At 39.7% G+C, this 20,300-nt stretch overlaps 1 pseudogene; it reads right to left on the bottom strand.

Moving 5' to 3' along the window:
• Positions 1–19,777: 19,777 nt before the first annotated feature.
• Positions 19,778–19,876, bottom strand: LOC130037141 (uncharacterized; annotated as a pseudogene).
• Between the last annotated feature and the right edge of the window lie 424 nt (positions 19,877–20,300).

Genomic DNA, 20,300 nt, shown 5'->3' with positions numbered 1-20,300 from the left:
TGCCTATCTTTACCAACATTTCAGCACAACAATGCTGTCTGGAGTGTTTCACCAGAGTCATATATCCACCTCAGCTGCTTCCTACCTGAGTGTTTTGGAATGGGATATTGCAGGAAGTGCTGAAGAGAAATCTTCCATGGGAGACTTTTCTGTGACTATTCTTGACCAAGACACCCCTGTCTCTTCCATATCTATGGCAGCTCGCTATGAGAAAATCCTAGATACCAACAACACGGTGTCTGTGTACCCATCACTTTCTGCCAGTCTTGTGGAAAGAACACCATTTCTGGTTCCACATCAGAGTCAAAGCCTGTCACTTCCCTACCAGGAAGGAAGCCAGGTGTATTACTATCATCCAGGCAATCTGGGAACTCTCCTTTCCGGTCTGCTGTTCTATGACTCCATTTCATACACAGGGCTAAATGGCTCTGCCCCCAATCTTACAGCAACTCATCGCGAGAGATGGTTATGGGTCTCAAGGAGGTTCAGTCCGCAAATAACCAAATACCAGACTCCTACTCTGGAATGACTTCTCTCTGTCTGCTCAACCTATCACAGAATTGAGTTATCAAGGTGAGGAAAACGGAGAGAAGAGAAAGAAAATTCAAAAATTGGGGTCAAATAAGAGGAAAACTGATCATAGAGAGGTGGTATTCATATACACTGAGATTTTTAAATTAAAAAAAATCTCAGTTCATGTTTACTCCCCTCACTCATTTTACAGCATGTTATTTTCACACTCAATATAAGAGCTCCTAATGGAGATTGGAAGTTATGATAGTATAATGGACATCTAAGTTTCTTATAATGAAATGTCAGGAGCAGAGAAAAGAATGCCACATTTTTTCCCTTGTTATTTCATTTTTTTAATTTTTATTAGTTAAACGTCATGAGGGACAGTTGTAGACTTACAAATTATTGTGATTCGATTTCATTTATACAATCATGGAGTACCTATCCCTCCACCAGTGCCCATTCTCCAGCACCACGGTCCCAGTATTCCTCCTACCACCCATACCCCCCATCCCACTCAGCCTCTGTGGCAGGAAATGCTACATTTTTCACTGTTCTATGTCAGCAGGCCTCAAGAATTACCACACTAAAAGTAAAATACATTTCTTAAACTAGTGTTTTGTTATTTTCTTAAGAAGTTTCAGAACTCTAATTGTAATGGTACCACTTTAACTTTCCCTTCCATAAATGAACAGCAAGGTTCTGAATACACTTGTGGTTCAGAGATTCTGACTCAAATCATGAAACCTAGAATCTGTACCTCAGCACAAATATCACGCTGAATTAGTGCTTCATTCATACTCTTATTCTATGATATTAACGGCCTTTTATTTGTTCATGAAAGTGAATAAATTGACAGTACAATACATTACAAAGCTAAGCTCTATATGGCACTTATTAGTTTGTAAAAGTAAAGTAAAGGCCCTCCCGTTGATCATCAATTTGCTCGAGCGGGCCCAGTAACGTCTCCATTGGAGACTTTGTTTTTACTGTGTCTGGCATATCGAATACTCTCGGCAGCTTGCTGGGCTCTCCGAGAGGCGCAGAGGAATCAAACTCGGGTTGGCCATGTTGGCCGCGTGCAAGGCAAATGCCCTACCTGCTGTGCTATCGCTCCAGCTGTATTAGTTTGAAAATCTATAATTACTTAAAAAAAAAAAACTTTTGTTTGGAGGACGTTGAATCTGTGTCATAGACCGAAGTGCTCAGGGATTACTCCTGGATCTGTGCTGGGGATCACTGCTGAAGATGCTTAGGAGATCATAGGTGATGCGAAAGATCAAAGTGAGGTCAGGTGTGCGCAGGGCCATTGCCTTAACAAATGTACTATCACTCTTCCCAAGTCTCTTATTTTTCAAGTTAGTTTACACAGAAATTCTTAAAATACAAAGAAAACCAAAAAACAAGAGCACTACATGACAAACAGTAAGAACTACAACATTTACCTCCAATCTTCAAGCACAGGACTTGTCCATTATCCGTAGAATACCCAGTAACAATCCACTGCCTATTGCTGGTAGGTGCACAGTTGTTGCACCACTAGTTTTGTGGACCGAATATCTCATTTCGCAGACACTGATTTCTTCCTTGGTTCCTTTTTAGTGATGAATTTCCTGGGGATAGAGACTTCCCTGTTATCACAACTTTCAGGTAAGACATTTGGTCTGACACAAATTTCCGAATTGCCCCCATGTTGCAGTAGCAGGATTCAAAGACCTGTGAGTAATCCACCACCAGAGTTTCGGGAAGTTCCCATAATATCTCCAGCCAAAGTAACCTGGCGCTGACCCCAACTCCAACTCAGGAACAAAAAGTTACGAATTTTGATCAGATGAAAACTGGGCTTTCAAAACCTCTCGAGACCTACCAGATCCCCGTAGACCTAGAACAATGCACAGATCTGCAGATAATGAACACCACTGACACCATCACTCTGAAGCAGGTGCAAGAAAATTCAAGTGGCACCAAGGGGGCCTCCGATGCAGAAAGGAAGAACAAAAAGGAGGCTTCTGAAACTCTTGAGGGAGAAGCCAAGGCCAAAATCTAGCCAAAAGTCCTAGAATGCTTGCTAGGGGGAGGGGGGATTGTTCGTAATGCTGCAGTCAGTGATAGGTGTCCTGTGACCACGGCCAAAACTAACAGCAAACCTCACAAAGCTGCCTCCAGCAGGATCAGCAAGAAAAAGAGGCATGAGCAGCAGAAGACAAAAAACACCCGAGTAAACTCTAAGAAAGCTAATGAGTGTAAGCAGCCAGGGAACAAGGTCAAGGCAGAAGAAATTCCACCATTGGCAAGATGAAATGCAAGAAAAGTCAACCTGAGTTTTTCCAAGAGGCCGTTAAAAAGCCCCGCCGCTACCTAGGCATACACATGCTGGATTCGGTCCAAGTGTTTCATGCTCTGGGGAAGAAGAGTGATCCAAAACCTGGAATCTCTTCCTCCCAGGGCCTGAGTAGCTCAAAGAAGCCTAAAGATGTCAAGCCATCCTCAGCTGTCAAGTCATAGCTAGGTGCTACAGGGGATGGAAAAGGCCTTGAGAAAACTCAGGTCAAAGCACAGAAACCAAGTAGCCGTGCTGAAAAATGCTCATCTCCATCCAAGTCTGAGCTGCCACCTCCTGGGAGGTCAAATTGGTACCTTTGCCGTTTCTTACCATGAAGAGTCCCCAAGCTAGACCTGTTCCTCAGAGACGACAATCTGTGGACTCACATCGTCCTGCTGCAGCTTACCCTGCCAAGCCCGAATCTATCAATGCAGCTCAGCCAACTACTGCCAATTCTTCCCGGTCAAACACTCCATTTTTGTCGATTCTCCCAAACTTGCTCAGTCCATTTCAACCACCCATTTCGACCAGGTTTGCAGAACCCTACTATCCGGCCTATTCGTCACCTCACAGCTTCTAGACCTGATCCCTACAATAGCAGCTGGCATTTCCCTCCAGCTGGAACCTCCTCCTGTCTTTGTGGACAAGCGGCAGTTGCCAACCAAATGTCAGAGTCAGTTTCTCCTCCAAGACTTCCGTTTCCAACCGATTCCATGGAGAAAGCCCAATGTTCCCGAGCCAGTCATGTCAAAGCCCATCACCAAAGAGCAGAGACCAGAGCGTGAGACTATGAAAAGGAAGGCTCAGAAGGAGTGTGAGAACGCTGCCAAACACACATCTTTGGGTGAAAGTTCAGAACTTTATTGAGAGGGAAAAAGAGATGGACATCTCTTTCTACTATGGCTACGTAATGGGAGTAGCTGGAACGGTAGGTTCCACTTGAGGTACCAGATGGTTTTCCTAGGCAAACACTGACATGCCATACTCATTTTATTTATTCTAATATATTTTTTCAAATTAAAGAGATGCATCATAGTTAATTGGTTGTTAATAAAAGTTATGAATTTTTAGATGCTGTCAACTGTGGTTGTTTTTGGGAGTGGCTGGGGGTTGAAGGATGGGATGGGAAAGAATGGGAAGTTAGAGATAGGAAAAAGGGTGAATAGACAAGACTCTACGAAATACAAACTTGGTCCAGGGTTATAAAGCCCATCAGATGAGAAATTGCATGGGTATGATGAAGAGTGGGGTAGGGTCAGAGGAACATTATAGCCTACAGGGCATTTGCTCTGCAAACAAGAAGGACTCAGTTCATTTCTTGCAGTCTTTTATGGTCCCCAGAGACCCACCAGATCTGAAACTTGAGCACAGATCCAGAGATAAGATCATAGCACAATCAAGTATTCCCCATACCTGGTGTCCTCCACAAAAAAATTGGGAGAAATGGCACGATCTGCAGTGTTTGGTTAAAAGAATAAATTTGGAATAGGCTGAGGAAGGCAGATGAGTCTAAGATGACCAGAAGAAAAGTAAAAATTCTTCCATGGAGGCTGTGTTTACGCCTCCTGGCCACTTTTGGAAAATAACCAAATTTGAGACACATCACTAAAAGGTTTTGGTGGTCTATCCATAAATGATGGCTGGGGGATTCGAACTCATACACTGGGGAATAAACCTACCTGATGAGTGATCAATGCCCTCAGAGTCATTCAAGGATGACTCTTAACAGGGACAAAACCAAGAGAACAATTGAAGCATGAAGCCTGAAGATCAGCTCCTGGAGATGCAAAGATAAGTACCAATGTCCTCGGGGCCTCTGTTCAGCACCCCTAGCTGCACCATTTCACTTATTCCCAGCAATATTCAGAGTTGCTGTTACGGTGACACTTCACTAGCGTGTTTTCACAATGCGGTCCATTGCCTCTGTTAGTCTTTGGATTTGTAAACTCCCCAAGGTAGCCAAGCCAGTTATCAGGAAATTTCTGGTGCGGGAGCTCAAATTATATTAGCTTGAGGGACTGGTCCTTGGTCTTCCATCGTGCCTGGTTCCTGTAACCTGCTCTAAACATCGCTGTTAACTGCAGCTCACACAAGAACCAACGTTATAAATGGCTTTGGGGCTGCGTTGCCAGAGGTACTGGACTAAGACATGCGCACTAGGTCACCACTTCCAAAGCAGTAGGTACCGGTTCTCCTTCAGCCGGGAAGGTGTTGGTGGAAAGAGATGGCCCTAGGAGTCTCAATCGGGTGATGGATGAATGGAAAGGAAACCGGGACGGGTAGAGAACTGGACAGCTGGTGATCATCATGGGATAGTTGGTGGATGTTTTTCAAATACGTTAAATATTATTTGTAAATAATATTCAAAACAAAAATACGAAAATAAGATAGGTTCCAAAGAACAGGTTACATATAAGACCGAGAGAGCTGAAAGGGCTCACATTCATTCTGGAGCTTTCAAACATACCATTTACTAAATATGTTACTTTCACATCACTTAGCTGTGGAGAGGAATAGTGAGAAACAGAATGCCACCAGAAAAGCAAACTGGATGACCACCTTCAAAAAAAGCCAGGTGGAAGGTGTTCACATGGATCCCAAGTGCAAATATATGTTAACAGGAACATATTTTTAACTAACTCTGTTTGGTACCAGTAAATACTTTGTTGAAAATGGGGGGAAATTAACGCAGTTTCTGACTGACCTGAGAAGAACCAGTTATTAGATATTCCCAGGAAAGGGTAGTTGACTGGCTGGGTACAAAAAAACGTGAAAAGTGTTTTGCTACCTTTAATGTATGGCTAGAGGAAAATGATCCCAGTCAACTCTCAAAACTAACAAGCTTCAACTCCCTTGAAAGAAAGTTGTATTAACTGAGGAAAAATTGCTGGGAGAAAAGTCTGAAATGATGAGAAAAGAGACAATAAGGGTAAAAGGAAGGGCTTGAAATTTGGCGAAAACAAAGCTTGAAACAAGAAGATCTAGTGGGAACATGATCCACTGGGAATGGGATCTGAGGAGGAAAATAGCAATATCAGGGATGTGAACAAGGAAAACCAAGTTAATGAAGACTTAGTTAGCTGACTACTCTATGGGCAACATGGTTCCAAGAATACCAGAATTTACCAAGGAATTTACTTTAATTTTCTTTTTTTATATGGAAAATTACAACATGTATTTTTGCCTTCTTAAAACACAATTTGGAGTGTTCATTTCTTTCTCAATATTCTGTTCATTTGTGTAAGCATCTTAAACAACTGTTGGATAACAGAATTATATGATCAGACTTATTTTTTACTTTAATGTTTAGTTGAGATTACTGAAAACTCGGTCTAAATTGAAGTTTGTCTTGATTGGTACAAGTAGAGAAGGGAGGACTAGGGATGGAATTAGAGATTATAGGGTACCACATTTAGTTCCTAATAAAACAAGTAAAGCACAGTGTCCCAAAGAGACTATTGAAAAAGATATTCATCTCTATTTAACCTGTATATTCAGTATTTTCTATATTAAATTAAAAATGAAAGAATGTTCCTATATTTGGTCTTTTAAAGACATTCCAGGTTGGTTAAGGAAAGAAACACTGCCTATGAAATCATAACAACGTAACTATAAAAATCTGATTACTACTTAAATTTCCAAGAATGTCAGTGCTAAGAATTATTTGTCTTGATTTCCTTAGTGTACATGATCACTTAATCACTTAACTTCTCGTTAGTCGTCAATTTGCTCGAGCAGGTGCCAGTAATGTCTCCATTTGTCCCTGTCACGGGCTAGTGTAGCGCAATGGCATCTGTTCGCTCCGGGAACATGAAGGGCCTCAAATCGATCATACGTGATCTTGACGAAGAAGTCTGACCATCTAGTAGGTGGGTGGCCATGCGGTCTTTTGACATTCCGTGGCGTCCAGTGGGTAACAGCTCTAATCCAGCGGTCGTCTTTAAATCTCATTCCGTGACCAGCCCATCTGATTTTCGAAACCTTGGCAAAAGAGACAGCGTCCTTGATTCATGATCGTCGACAGATGTCATAACTCCAGATTCTTTCTCTCATTTGAGTGAAACGTGATATTCCAAGCATAGCTCTTTCTATTCTTCTTTGGAAACCTGAATAGAGTTCTCATCCTGTTTGCGTAAGGCCCAGGTTTCTGAGGCATATTTTAATGCAGGAAGTACAGTGGAATCAAAGAGATATGCCTAGAGCCGGAGGTTCGTCGTCCTCTTAGCTATTTCTTCGACATTCTTGAAGGTATTCCAAGCTACTCTCTTCCTCCTGCACAGCTCGTATGCCAGGTCATTTGTCATGTTGACCTCTCGACCTAGGTACACATAGCTGTTGCATTCGGAGATGGTTGTTCCATTGAGAGTGAATGGGGCGTCAGGAACGAGGCTGTTTCTCATAAACATTGTCTTGGTAAGTTTCAGCTGTAGTCCTACATTTCCACACACACGGTCAACGTCGGCCAGCATATGTGCCGCTTGGCTGATGTTTGGTGTTATTAAAACAATGTCATCAGCAAAGCGGAGGTGGTGTAGTTGCCGACCATCTATCTTCACTCCCATTCCTTCCCATTCCAGTCATCGCATGATGTTCTCGAGGGTGGCACTGAAGATTTTCGGTGAAATGGTAACACCCTGCCGCACCCCTCTCTTGACGTCAACGATCACTTCTTTGTAGAATGATGACATCCTGGTAGTGAAGCTGCAATACAGCTCACAGAGGATCCTGATGTATTGGGCTTGAATGCCCTGATTGGCTAGGGCTTCAATGACCGCTTCCGTCTCAACAGTATCCAAGGCCTTTTTAAATCAATGAATGTTAAACCGAGCGGCATCTTGAACTCCCGAGAAACATCAATGAGTTTGGTTATCGTGTGGATATGGTCGATGGTGCTGAATCCTTTGCGGAACATGGCTTGCTCGCATGGTTGTCCTTCATCTAGTGTTCTGCCAATCCTATTTAGGATGACTCGAGTGAACAACTTGTAGATGACAGACAATAGGCAGATCGGGCGATAGTTGCCAATGTCATGGATGTCTCCCTTCGTGAACAGTAGTACGGTCCTGCTGGTTTTCCATTGGGACGGAACCTTGTATTCAGGCAGGTAGCGAGTGAAGAGCCAAGCCAGTGTATTGATGAGTACTGACTGCAGGTTCTTCAGGTGTTCAGGTCTGACCTTGTCTGGCCCAGGTGCTGTTTGTTCCTTTACCAACGAAATGGCGTGTCGGATTTCGGAAGGGAGAACTTTGGGAATGACATGTCCATCCTGTGGAATTTGGTATGTCGGCAAGTGGACATGGCTGTCGAAGAGATTTGAGTAGAAGTCATGGTAATTTTCTCCATTGCCGTTCTGGAGGATGTGATGGATCCATCAGGACGTCGGAGGGCAGTCATCTTGGTCTTGTAGTTGGCGAAGGACAGGCGGCGTTACGAATACTTTTCCTGGCTTTTGCCGCATCTACCAGTACTTCTGCTCTTCTCTCTTTGAGGTCTTCCTTGATCGCATCTCTGCACTGCTTTGCGAGCTCGGATGTTAGCTTGCGGTTGCCTGAGGCATGCGCCAAACCACACTGGCGAATTAGCTCAAGAATTTTCGAAGATAGGGGATTTTTTGTGGCTATCTCTCTCTTGGAGTTCCTCACACATTCATAGAGCTGCTGAACCAGTCGATCATATTCCTCGTCAATGTTGTCAACAATGGCATCTTCCCATGTTGTCGCAATAGTACCAAAGAGTTCCCAGTTTGTGGTCATTCTGGCAGTTCTCTTTTTGAACTTTGCAGCCCTTTCTCCCCGCTCTGTGAAGTAGAATTTTGCACGAAGGAGGCGGTGGTCCGATCCCGTTCGAAATATTGGGACAACAGAGACAGCTGTCAGGCAAAACCGTCAATTGAATATGATGTGGTCTATTTCGTTGTGGAATCTTCCACCGGGAGACTCCCATGTCCATCGTTTAGATTCTACCTTCCGGAACTGTGCTACCATGAATGGTTTTGGTCGACATGATGAACTCAGATAGTCTCTCACACTGTTCGTTCCATTCTAGGCCATGGGTCCCGATGTGAAGTTCTTCAGCTGATCTTCTCGGTCCTATCTTGGCATTAAAATCACCCACAATGATCTTGTAGAAGGTGTGGTCTTCTTTATAGAACTTCTCTAGCTCCATGTAGAACTTCTCGATTTCTCTTTCATCATAATGAGATGTTGGTGCGTAGACAAAGAAGATAGAAACTGCAGGCAGTGAGCCACATCTATTCAAATGTAAACTTCCGATTCGGGTTGTTATTCATTCCAATGAATCAATGCTCTTGGCCAAGTTTGTGTTGACAAGGACACTGATACTTCCAACACCTCTTTTATCGCAAGTTCCCAGGAACAATTCTCCAGTGTCGAAAACGGCATCGTGAGATTCTTGTCTTCTTGTCTCGGTCAGACCAATGATGTCATACTTGATCATTCGCGCTTGTACCATCAGGTCCTCGATGGATGCATCTGATGCTAGCGTACATGCATTGAAAGTACAGACGATCATTTTTGTCTTCCTTCGTTGTGGCAGCCTAGGTCGGCCTTGAGATTTTGTCGGCCTCTCCTTTCTCATCCTTCTCAGTGCTGCCATGTCGCTGAAGCCTTTGGGATTAGGTGAATGTACATGATACAGGGTTAGTGTACATGAGAGTCATATGAATACACCTGTTTGAATATATCGCTGGTATCTAGAGAATAGATATATAGAAATTAGATCACATAGCTGAGTGTGATCTTAACTTTTCTACACACTCCCATGCCCCACACACCCAAAGACTTGTACTAATCCTTATAGATCCATGACTTTTCCTCCTCCCCTCTCCCAGAGTCTTTTAAAATTTCTTTTCAAGTACTAATGTAATGCGCTTTAGAAAATATTGAGTTAAACTTAATTGTTGTCATGTAGCTTTTAGATAGAGAACCAAGAAAATCTTATTAAAAGAGTATTTTTGTATTCTTTGAAAATGGTAATAAGAACATTATCCTTGAGTCCCGCAATAGACATTATATAAAGAATGTTGTGAGGAATTCCCTGTACAAATCAATACTCGAAGAAATAAATGACTTCTCTGAATGAGGATGAACTGGGACATTTCAAAGTATCAATCAGTGAATCAAAGATGAATCATACCATCCTATAGATAAAAATGATCTTGATGTAATCTAGTCAACACCATTACCTTTTTTTCTTATACCAGCTGATAGCACTTTTAATTTTTTAATTTTTATTTATTTATTTTTATTAATGAAACACCATGAGGTGCAGTTGTAGACTTACATACCTTTGTACTTGATTTTCAGATATACAAGAATCAAGTACACATCTTTCCACCAGTGAACATTCTCCACCACCAAGAAACCCAATGACCCTCCCACCCCCCATCTCCCCCATTTTGCCCCAACTCAGGGCATTCCCTTTGCTTTTTCTTTGTTTTAGGGTGTTGCGGTTTGCAACGGAGGTCAATACCATTACATTTTCAAAGAAGAAAATAGGCCCCTATATGTTCAAGACACTACTACTGTCCTGCGGTTCTTTCCAGTATGTACATTGCTCCAAGCCAGCCCTTTGAAAATATGCTGGGAAGTACAACTGGATGTTCCTTTCCTCACACTGACCTGGAAGACTCTTGCTGATTCTCAGCCACATCAACTATTTCATTTGTTGCCTGATATCACCTACTGTCCTTAATTTTTTAAAAAAAAATATTTGATTTGTTTCGGGAATATAAAGAAAAAAATTAAATGGACTAATAAAACAAAAGTAAAATCAAACCTTTACACTCTGACATCAAAATCGTCCTAATAGGAGGGGAAGTAAATGACTGAAATGCGTAGGGGAGTGTTGTTAGTAGGTTGTGGACAATAGCTGGATATTTGACAGTGCATGGAGTATGAATACACAGTTGCAGAGATCAGGAACTCTGTACTTGAAGCGAATACAGTTTGTAAACTAGTCATCACAATTATATGTCTATATGAAATTTCTCTACATATGCTTTGTGCCTTCCATGCATGTATGTGTTATGCATTCCTTTATCATGAGCTCAGAAATGCATCTGAGGACACTCGGAAAATTAGTTGCGCCCCAAGTATGGGGAGAGAAGTAGTAAATAATTGGAGGAGAAAGAAATATGAGTTGGAGCTTAAGAGCCATGTAAGAGGAATATATAGATATGTATGTGTGTGTAAATACACATATATATGTATAAATATATATATGGGCTGGAGCCATAGCACAGTGGGTAAGACGTTTGCCTTGCAAGCGACCAACCTGGGTTTGGTTGCTCTCCTCCTCTCAGAGAGCCCGGCAAGCTACTGAGAGTAACCCTCCCTCATGGCAAAGCCTGGCAAGCTACCTGTGATATATTCAACATGCCACGAACAGTAACAAACAGTCTCACCATAGGGACGTTTCTGGTGCCCGCTCAAGCAAATCAGTGAACAATGAGAGGACAGTGCTACGGTGCTATGGTTAATTCAAACGTTGTTTATGCAAAATATGAAAGAATCAAATAAATATTCTATAAAGCTTATTTTACCTATTAAATTAATATAACTTTAAATAGTGTTTAGAAATGAAGTTGAAGAATTTTAAGGCTATAGAAAGATATTGACAATATATCAAGAAACACATGGATTTTTGAGGAGAAAGAACACGTACCTGTTGTCCTTTCTTAAGGTTATTTTTTTGGCTTTTATAGAATATGTTTTCCCTGAGTTTTTGTTAATCGCTTCCGTTTTTTAGAAAGCATCATAATAAATTATATTTTTTAAAGAAGTAAATAAAGTTGTGTTTGTGAGTGGATTATGTATGTTTGGAACCTGGGAAGTATTTTGCTATGTAAGTTACATTAAACATGATATTTATAACAGAAATACCATCTGCAGTACTATTGACAATAGCCAGAAGAAACTATGGTATACCTACACAATTGAATACTACACAGTTTGCAGGAAACTGACATCATGAAATTTGCTTATAAATGGATGTACAGGGAAGAATATCATGCTCAATGAAATCAGTCAGAAGGAAAGGTGTATACCGATTGGACTACCCCATTTTTTGGATATAAAAAACCAGAGTATGAGACTAATACCCAATGATAGCAGAAACACAGGCCAGGAGAATTGATCAATTGTTGGATGCTTGCCACAAGTGCTGAAGGCGAGCATTTGGAATAAAGAAGGGACTGCTATGACAATGATAGTTGGAAGTGATTACTCTGGGTGAGAACTGAGTCCTGAAAGTAGGCCAATGAATAAACGTGAGAACCTCTCTCTCTCTGTATTACAATCCATAATGCCCAAAGGATGAGAGAGAGAGAGAGAGAGAGAGAGAGAGAGAGAGAGAGAGAGAGAGGTGCCTGCCATAGTGTAGAGAAAGCAGGCTGTCAGGTGGGGTTTGGGGTTGGGAGAGGGAGTGGTGGGAGAGAAACTGGGGACATTAGCAATGGAACTGTATACTAGTGGAGGTTAGGTGTTAAAATATCCTATGATTGAAACTGAATCATGAAAAGGTTTGTAATATGTGTCTCCTGCAGATTCAATACAAAAATATGATATTTAGTTTCTACCAGCATGACTAATCTATGAATTTGCTGAAATTTACTTTTATCACCTTGGCTGGGCTCATTACATGGATGTCTGTGTGGTAAAACTTTTTCCATTTTATGCGGACTGAAGAGACAAAAATCATAGGGTTGGGACTTCTGGTGGAAGGAGAGAAGAGCACAAAACACCCTGTTGACCACACCTCAGCAGGGTCACCTAACTTGCCTAATGACAGACCTCCTTCAATGATTTCTTCTTTTGTAATGTGGAAAAATGAAAAGACATTGCAGGCAGACAGGGGGTTGTCCCCTCCAGTAAACACTTTTTTCTTTTTGATCAGAATTGTTTAAAGATTATTTGAAAAATTTGGAGCTTACTGATTTGTTCTCATATATTTCCCCTACATAGTGTCAGTGGGCATTGATCTAGGAAGGCCAGCATGAAAAACTTGAGGTGTATGTCTTAACCACCAATGCCAACAATACTGTAAGTATGGAACCCAAAGTACAATAGTAAAACTTCAAAATGTGTTTGTCAAGGAAATCGGTGGGAATGCAGGGAGAAATGTGTAATCTGTTGGTGGAAGCATGCAGACACTGGTGGTGTGATTAGAATTGGAATATTGTATGACAAATCTCCATTATAAATGACTTTGAAAATCAAAATTGCCTAAATTTTTAAAAAAAGAGAAGTCAACTTATGTCTATATTTCAAGAAAGCTTGTCTTAGCAAATTTTGGCAGGGAGACCATAGCTGGTAGAGAGAGGGAGAAAGAAAGGGAGATTTGACATTTGGGAAGAGAAGCCTGGATATCATGGAAGAGATGAAAGCTAATCTTAGAAGATTTGGAGCCATCAGAGTTTAGTGAGTTAAATGGTGAGAACATTGCAGTTTAGATACTTAAATTGTGAGATTGTTTTCAGTCATCACCACTGTATATATAGAAAGAGTTCAAAGACCTCACAGACATTCAGGCTATAATAACTAACAAGGGAAGCGTTTTTTTCCTGAAGCACTATGTAAGGATAATATATTGCCAGGAAAATGATAAAAAGTTGGTTCTCTTTTTCAGAGATTAATACATTAGAGATGAAAATTTTATACAAAGGAATCTATCATCTTGCCCTGTTGCTCTGTTTTCTTGTCATCATTCCATTCTCCACCATGACCCTACCTAATCAGGGCTTGCCACATTTCTCAGCAGTATCACCACATAGCCTAAGAGCATGTGTTAACTGCCGGTAGCTCACAGCTCTCATGTTTGCCCCCCATCCAAGCCAGAGCCATCCTTCTGAAACCATGGATATTTGCTGAAGGCCCGTTCTTCCTTGAAGTGGCAGTCATGGTTTACCTCTTCTTAATCATTGTGTTTACAAATTTAGATGAATGTCACAATACTAGTGACAGGGATTTTCCAAACTATGGTAAGCATAAACATTTCCCTTTCCCCCACGAATTTTGGGCTAGTTATTTTCTATCCACTGCTAATAATTTGTGATAATGAGGAAACAGAACTGAAGTAAAAACAGGGACATTTGTCAATTTGGTGCCATGACTAATCAGTCTTAGTATAAGTATATATTTCTAGAAAAAAAAAGCAGAAGAAAAGGAGTTGGTTTCTAGCAAAGAATGCCAAAACTCTGCCAAGAAATCCTTTGAAAATAAAAATTCTGACTATGTACTGAACATGATTGACACTCAATGCCTCTTTTGCAGACCACAACACCCGAAAGGAGAGAGAGAACAAAAGGGAATGCCCTGCCACAGAGTCAGGGTGGGATGGGGGGTATTGGTGTGGGAGGGATACTGGAATCCATGGTGGTGAAAAATGGGCACTGGCGGAGGAATGGGCACTTGATCATTGTATAATCGAAACCCAAGCACAAAAATTTGTAAATGTACAACTGTACATCATGGTGTTTCACTAATAAAAATTTTTAAAAAAATAAAGTAAAAATTTTTTTTTGTCTGCGAGAGATCAGCAGATGGGAACCTGAGTGAAGGCAAAGATTACATTGGTTGACTTTTATTTTTCCTTGAGTATATTAATTTGATTTTGGAGTCAATTTATATGAGAGTTCATCAAGACACAGAAATTTTTAGCGCTTCTCTTGTTTAAAAGTATAGTGATAGACCATATCTCTATCTCACATTATTTTTATTTCTGATAGTTCGACACAAAAGATACGTCAAAATCATAGATAAATGTAAATTATTTAAATACTTTTTTGATTATGTAAAATTACCTTATAGAATTACATTATAGAATTTCATAAATTTTAGGATTATGCAGAATCAACGTGCATGTATCATATTACACTCACTACTGAAAGGCCTACTCTGTCATTCACCATAGTTCAGTTTTTCCACTTTGATTATACTTCTCGATCTGGTAACTAAATAGTCTCATAATTCTAAAGTTTGTTTTTATTGCTTTGAAAAGATTAAAATTATGCAATTTTCAACATTGGATGAAACTAGAGGATATCATGCATGTAAAGTTAGCCTTAAATAAATGAACAGATACAGAGAGATTTTTCTCATATGTGGGATGTAAAGACACACAGCAAGGTAGAAACAAAGGTTCAAGAGCAATGTAAGGGGAGAACTGATCCACACAATTGAGTCAGGGGATTGAGAGTGAGGGATTATGGAGGATTGGGGGAGAGGAAGGGTTTATTCTTTGAGAGAATGAGGAGTGTCATGTTGGAATTATGTGTATGAGAAACCATTGTTAATTGAATTATGAATTATAGAATATAAATAATGTTTTAGATGTTTGTCTGTCTCATTTTATTCTTTTAATTTGTTTTCTCCATATGCCACATATGCATGAACTTGTAGGATGCCTATCTTTCTCTGCCTGGTTTATGTCACTAAACATAATTTCCTCATGTTATCCATTTTATATACAAATAATAAGAAAATTTCACTTCATACAACTGAGTAGTATTCCATTGCTTTACCACCTTTCATTTTCAAAATTTGTGGTTTAAAAGATACAAATATTGGTTTTAACAATGCTCTGGTGTTTTAAAATTTTTAGTTTAGTGAAGCTAAATAGATTTTACTGAAAAACACTCAGAAACTTGTGAAACAGGTGTAGGGTGGAATGGAATAATTGTTCAAGCGAGAACAGTCATTTAACAAAGCAAGCAAAGAGAGACATAGAGAAAGGAAGCACGGTATTTCTTCTTATGAGATCAAATCTTGAGGACCAAGCCCACTCTGGTAGTTTAGGAATAAGAACTTATAGTGGTATGAACTTAACTTGTGCACTTTAGGGGAGAACCTGAGTGAAACTATTATAAGTATGTTCAGGATCATGATAAACTGGAGTCTGCACTTGGAGTGAGGTGGGTAGAGAGTTCTTTGGGGAGATCTGAACTATGGAGAACAGTAATATTATAACATTAATGATAGTATCTTACCGTGGGATTCCAAAAAAATCTGTAACAGTGGCATCAGAAATGATAACATTCTTAGGTATTTGGATTTCCTGTGGAAACAACGGGAAAGCTGAGTTTATGCTCTGGATGCATCCACCTGAAACAAGGTCAACAAATCATGAATGAAAAATTAAAAGTTACATGGATCAAGGATTCTAATCCCAGTGGAAGGCTAGATTTCGGGTGGACAATTTCTACTGATGGCCTGATGTAGATTCTGATCCTGGGATACGTAACAGAAAGGAGGTAGTGACAGGTATCCTAAGAAGTGAAGCCTCTGAAACAGAATTCATTCATGACAACTTATGGGTTATCAAAATTTGCTCATGGCTGCTACCATTATAACATGCTATTCAATGGTTCTGTGGTTTCAATTTACTGTGTCAATGTAAAGATGAAGTTTCCAAATGGAAGGTAAAAATCTGAGGCCCTCAAGATGATGAATCATAGTGAGGGGGGAGCTGGAGCTATAGTACAGCAGGTAGGGCATTTGCCTTGCACACAGCATACCCAGGTTAGATTCCCAGCATCCTGTATGGTCCCCCCAAGCACCGTGAGGAGTAATTCCTGAGTGCAGAGCCAGGAGTAACCACTGTGCAACGCCACGTGTGACCCAAAAACGCAAGAAAATGATGATCTGGGATTGATCCTTAGCATTGCAAACAGCATTATTTTCTAATTTTTAATTTTTTTCTTTCTTTCTTTCTTTCTTGCTTGCTTTTTTGTTTCCCTTAGCTTTAATGTCATGAAGGGATCTTCCCACATTTTTCTTCATATATCTTAAGAATTCAGGTATGATAGTGAGGCCTTTAATACATTTGATCTGACTTTGTGCCTGGCACTATAAAGAGGTCTGAGTTCATTTTTTTTGCATGTTGCTGTCCAGTTTTCCCAGCACCAGTTGCTGAAGAGACTTCCTAGCTCAACTTCATATTTCTTGAGCATTTATGAAAGATTAGGTAATAATAATCTGAGGGCCAGCGTCAAGATATTTGACTATATTCCATTGATCTGAGGCCTGTCTTTATCTGAATATCATGGTATTTGGATGACTACAACTTTGTAGTAGGGATTGAAGTTGGGGAAGGTGTTCCCTTCTTTTTACCAAAGATTGCTTTAGCTCTTCATGGGAGTTTATGGTTTTGTATGAGTTTCAAGAGTGTTTAATCTATTTATTTGAAAAATGTTATGGGTATCCTTATAGAAAGTGCATTAAATCTTTATAGAGCTTTGGGGTGTATTGCCATTCTGACAGTGTTAAACCTCTCAATCCATGAGCATGGGATGTGATTCCATTTCCTCATATACTCTCTTATTTTGTGAAGTAGTGTTTTGTAGGTTTTTTTTTTGGTATAGTTCCTTAAGTAAACCCTGAGTATTGCTGGATGTACCTTCCAAAACAGAAAGAAAATGTCAATACTGATTGAATGGTACTAAGAAATTGTTTTTAATTTTTAGACGTATTGTATTTTGTATGCATGCACATACACATGCATGCTTAATTCTTATCTATTGAAGAGATCTGCTGAAATTATTTGAAATTTCTTTCAAAATGGAGAGAGGACATAAGGGTTGATAGCACAGCGGGTAGGGCGTTCGCCTTACAAGCGGTCAACATGGCCGACCCGAGTTCGATTCCTCCGCCCCTCTCGGAGAGCCCGGCAAGCTACCGAGAGTATTCAATATGCCAGACACAGTAACAACAAAGTCTCCAATGGAGACGTTACTGGGCCCGCTCGAGCAAATCGACGATCAACGGGAGGGCCTTTACCTTTACCTTTACCTTAACCTTTTTAGTTGATTCCAATATACTCGATTTTCTGAGGTATTATTGTGAATGGGATTGTTTTTCTCTATCTCTTTTTTCTCTTTCATTATTAATATATGGGAAAGCCATGGCGTACCAGATATTGATTTTGCAATATGCTACTTTACTAAACAAATCTATTGTTCCCAGGAGCTTTTTTGGAGATTCTTTGGGATTTTCTATGTATAGTATCATATTATCTCCAAATAGTAAAAGCTTGAGTTCTTTCTTTTTTATATGGTTGCCCTTGATATCTTTTTTTTTTTTTTACCAAAATCATATGGCAAGTACTTCAAGTACTATGAAGAATAGGAGTTTTGAGAGTGGGTAACTTGTTTTGTGCCTGATTGTATTCTGGAATTCTATTTCATTGATTTCTGCTCCAAGCCTTTGGTTTTTCCCCCTTGAGAATAATACTTGCTGTGGGTTTGTGGTAATTTGCTTTGACTATATTGAGGAAAGTACTTTCAACTCCCATTTTCTTGAGAGTTTTTCATCATGAATGGGTGCTGGATCTCATCAAATGCTTTATCTACATCTATTGATATGATCATATGACTTTTATCTTTATTTTATTGAGATGGTGTATTCTGTTGATTGACTAGAGAATGTTAAGCCATCCTTGCATCCCCAAGCTAAACCTACTTGGTCATAGTGTGTGATCTTTTGTTGAGTTTCTAGATTCTCTTTGCTGGTATTTTCTTGAAAACTTTTGTATCTGTATTCACAAAGGAAATAGGTCTGCAATTTCCTTTTTTTTGTGGTGTCTCTGTCGATTTGAATATTAGGGTGATCTTTGCCTCACAGAAACTATTTGGGAGTATTTCTGTTTCTTCAATTTCCTGGAAAATCTTAAAAATGTTGGAAGCAGTTCCTCTTTAAAGGTTTGAAATATTTCACTATTGAATCCATCTGGGACCTGGATTCTGTTTGGGGGTATAATTTTGACCATTATTTCAATTTCCTTGTTAGTGATAGGTCAAGTATTCCAAATCTTCTTGGTTCAGCCTTGGGAGGTAATTGGAATCCAATAATTTATAAATTTTTTCAAGATTCTCTCATTTCCTGCTGCAAAGATTCTCAAAATAATCTCTGATGATCCTATGGATTTCTGTACTTTCTATTAGGATACCCCCTTTGCATTTCTGATTCGATTTATTAGAATTCTTTCTCTTTGTTTCTTTGAGAGGCTTCTCATGGTTTAATGATCTTATTTATTTTCTCAAAGAACCAGTTTTTGTTCTTATTGGTCTTCTGGATTGTATTTTGGGATTCTAGCTCATTGATGTCTGGTACAAGTTTTATTATTTCCTTCCTCCATCCTAGTTTGGACTACTTTTGTTGGTTATTTTCCAAAATCTTGAGCTCTAATTTATTCTTGTAGGCCCTTTCTTTCTTCCTGATGAATTCTGGCAGAACTATAATCTTTCCTCTTAACACTGCTTTTGCTGTGTCCCACAAGTTCTGGTAGCTCGTGTCCTCATTCTCATTTGTTTATGGAAACTTTTTATTTCCTCTTTGATTCTTCCCTAAGCCATCGGTTGTTCATTACTTCCCTTAAAGAAAATATTTCCTTGCTGAGCTTCAGTCTGTTTGATCTATCGAGAAGTGACAAAGAAGTGTTGAAATCTCCTACTAGTATTGTGTTGCTATCAATGTTTTTCTATAAGTCTATTAGAAGTTGTTTTAAAGTATTTTGCTGGTCTGTCATTAGGATCATATACATTGAGGAGGGTGAGTTCTTTCTGATGTACATATCCCATGATCATTAAGAAATGACCGTCACGGTCTCTGATAACCTTTAGTCTGAAGTTCTTGTGGTCTGATACTAGTATGGCCACTCCAGGTTTGCGGAGGTGATATTTTCTTGAAAACTTGTTTCCCAGCCCATGGGTGCTTTGATTGTTCAGACATGTTTCTTGCAGGCAGCAGAATGTTGGGTTCAGTTTTCTAATTCATCTTCCTATTCTGTGCCTCTGAATTGGCACATTTAGTCCATTGACATTGAGAGAGATTGTTGTTTTGAGGATTTGCGCTCTCTTTATGTATAATTTTTGTACTTGTGGGGATTGTCTTAGCTTAAAGTATACCTGTTAATACTTCTTGCAACAAAAATATGGAATTCTTTACAAGTTTGCATGTTATCTCTGTACAAGGACCATGCTCATCATTGTATCATTTCAATTTTAATATATATGTTATCAAACCTATTAGGAGTTAATTTTTCCATATTTTTCTCTTCTTATTACTTTGACTGTTGTCCTTTCTCACTCCTATGGCAGACAATGATTGCTAATCAAGGAATGTATTTCAAAGCAGCATGAATAAATAGATTTAGAACCTTAATGTCCCAGAAATAAAAATATGGTTTTTACTATATTATCGTTTACCCTACCCCCAGGCATTAGTTTTACAAAATAATTCTTTTGGAAGATGGTATATGAGTTTTTTTAATGTTGTTCCCTGAATCCTTCATTAAGAACATTAAAATAGAGCCTTTTGCTATTCTCACCTCAGTCCTGTGTACATCTCCAGGAAAAGGTGGATGGTGTTGTCTGCATTTTGACCACCTTGAATGTATGTAGGATTTTTCTCCTGAAGGATGAGGTGAGGATCATATTGATGATTTCATT

The sequence above is a fragment of the Sorex fumeus genome, unplaced genomic scaffold (assembly GCF_029834395.1).
Source record: "Sorex fumeus unplaced genomic scaffold, SorFum_2.1 ptg000070l, whole genome shotgun sequence".
Taxonomy (NCBI): Eukaryota; Metazoa; Chordata; class Mammalia; order Eulipotyphla; family Soricidae; genus Sorex; species Sorex fumeus.
The sequence above is the reverse complement of the archived record's forward strand: the minus strand, read 5'-3'. Positions and strand labels throughout refer to the sequence as shown.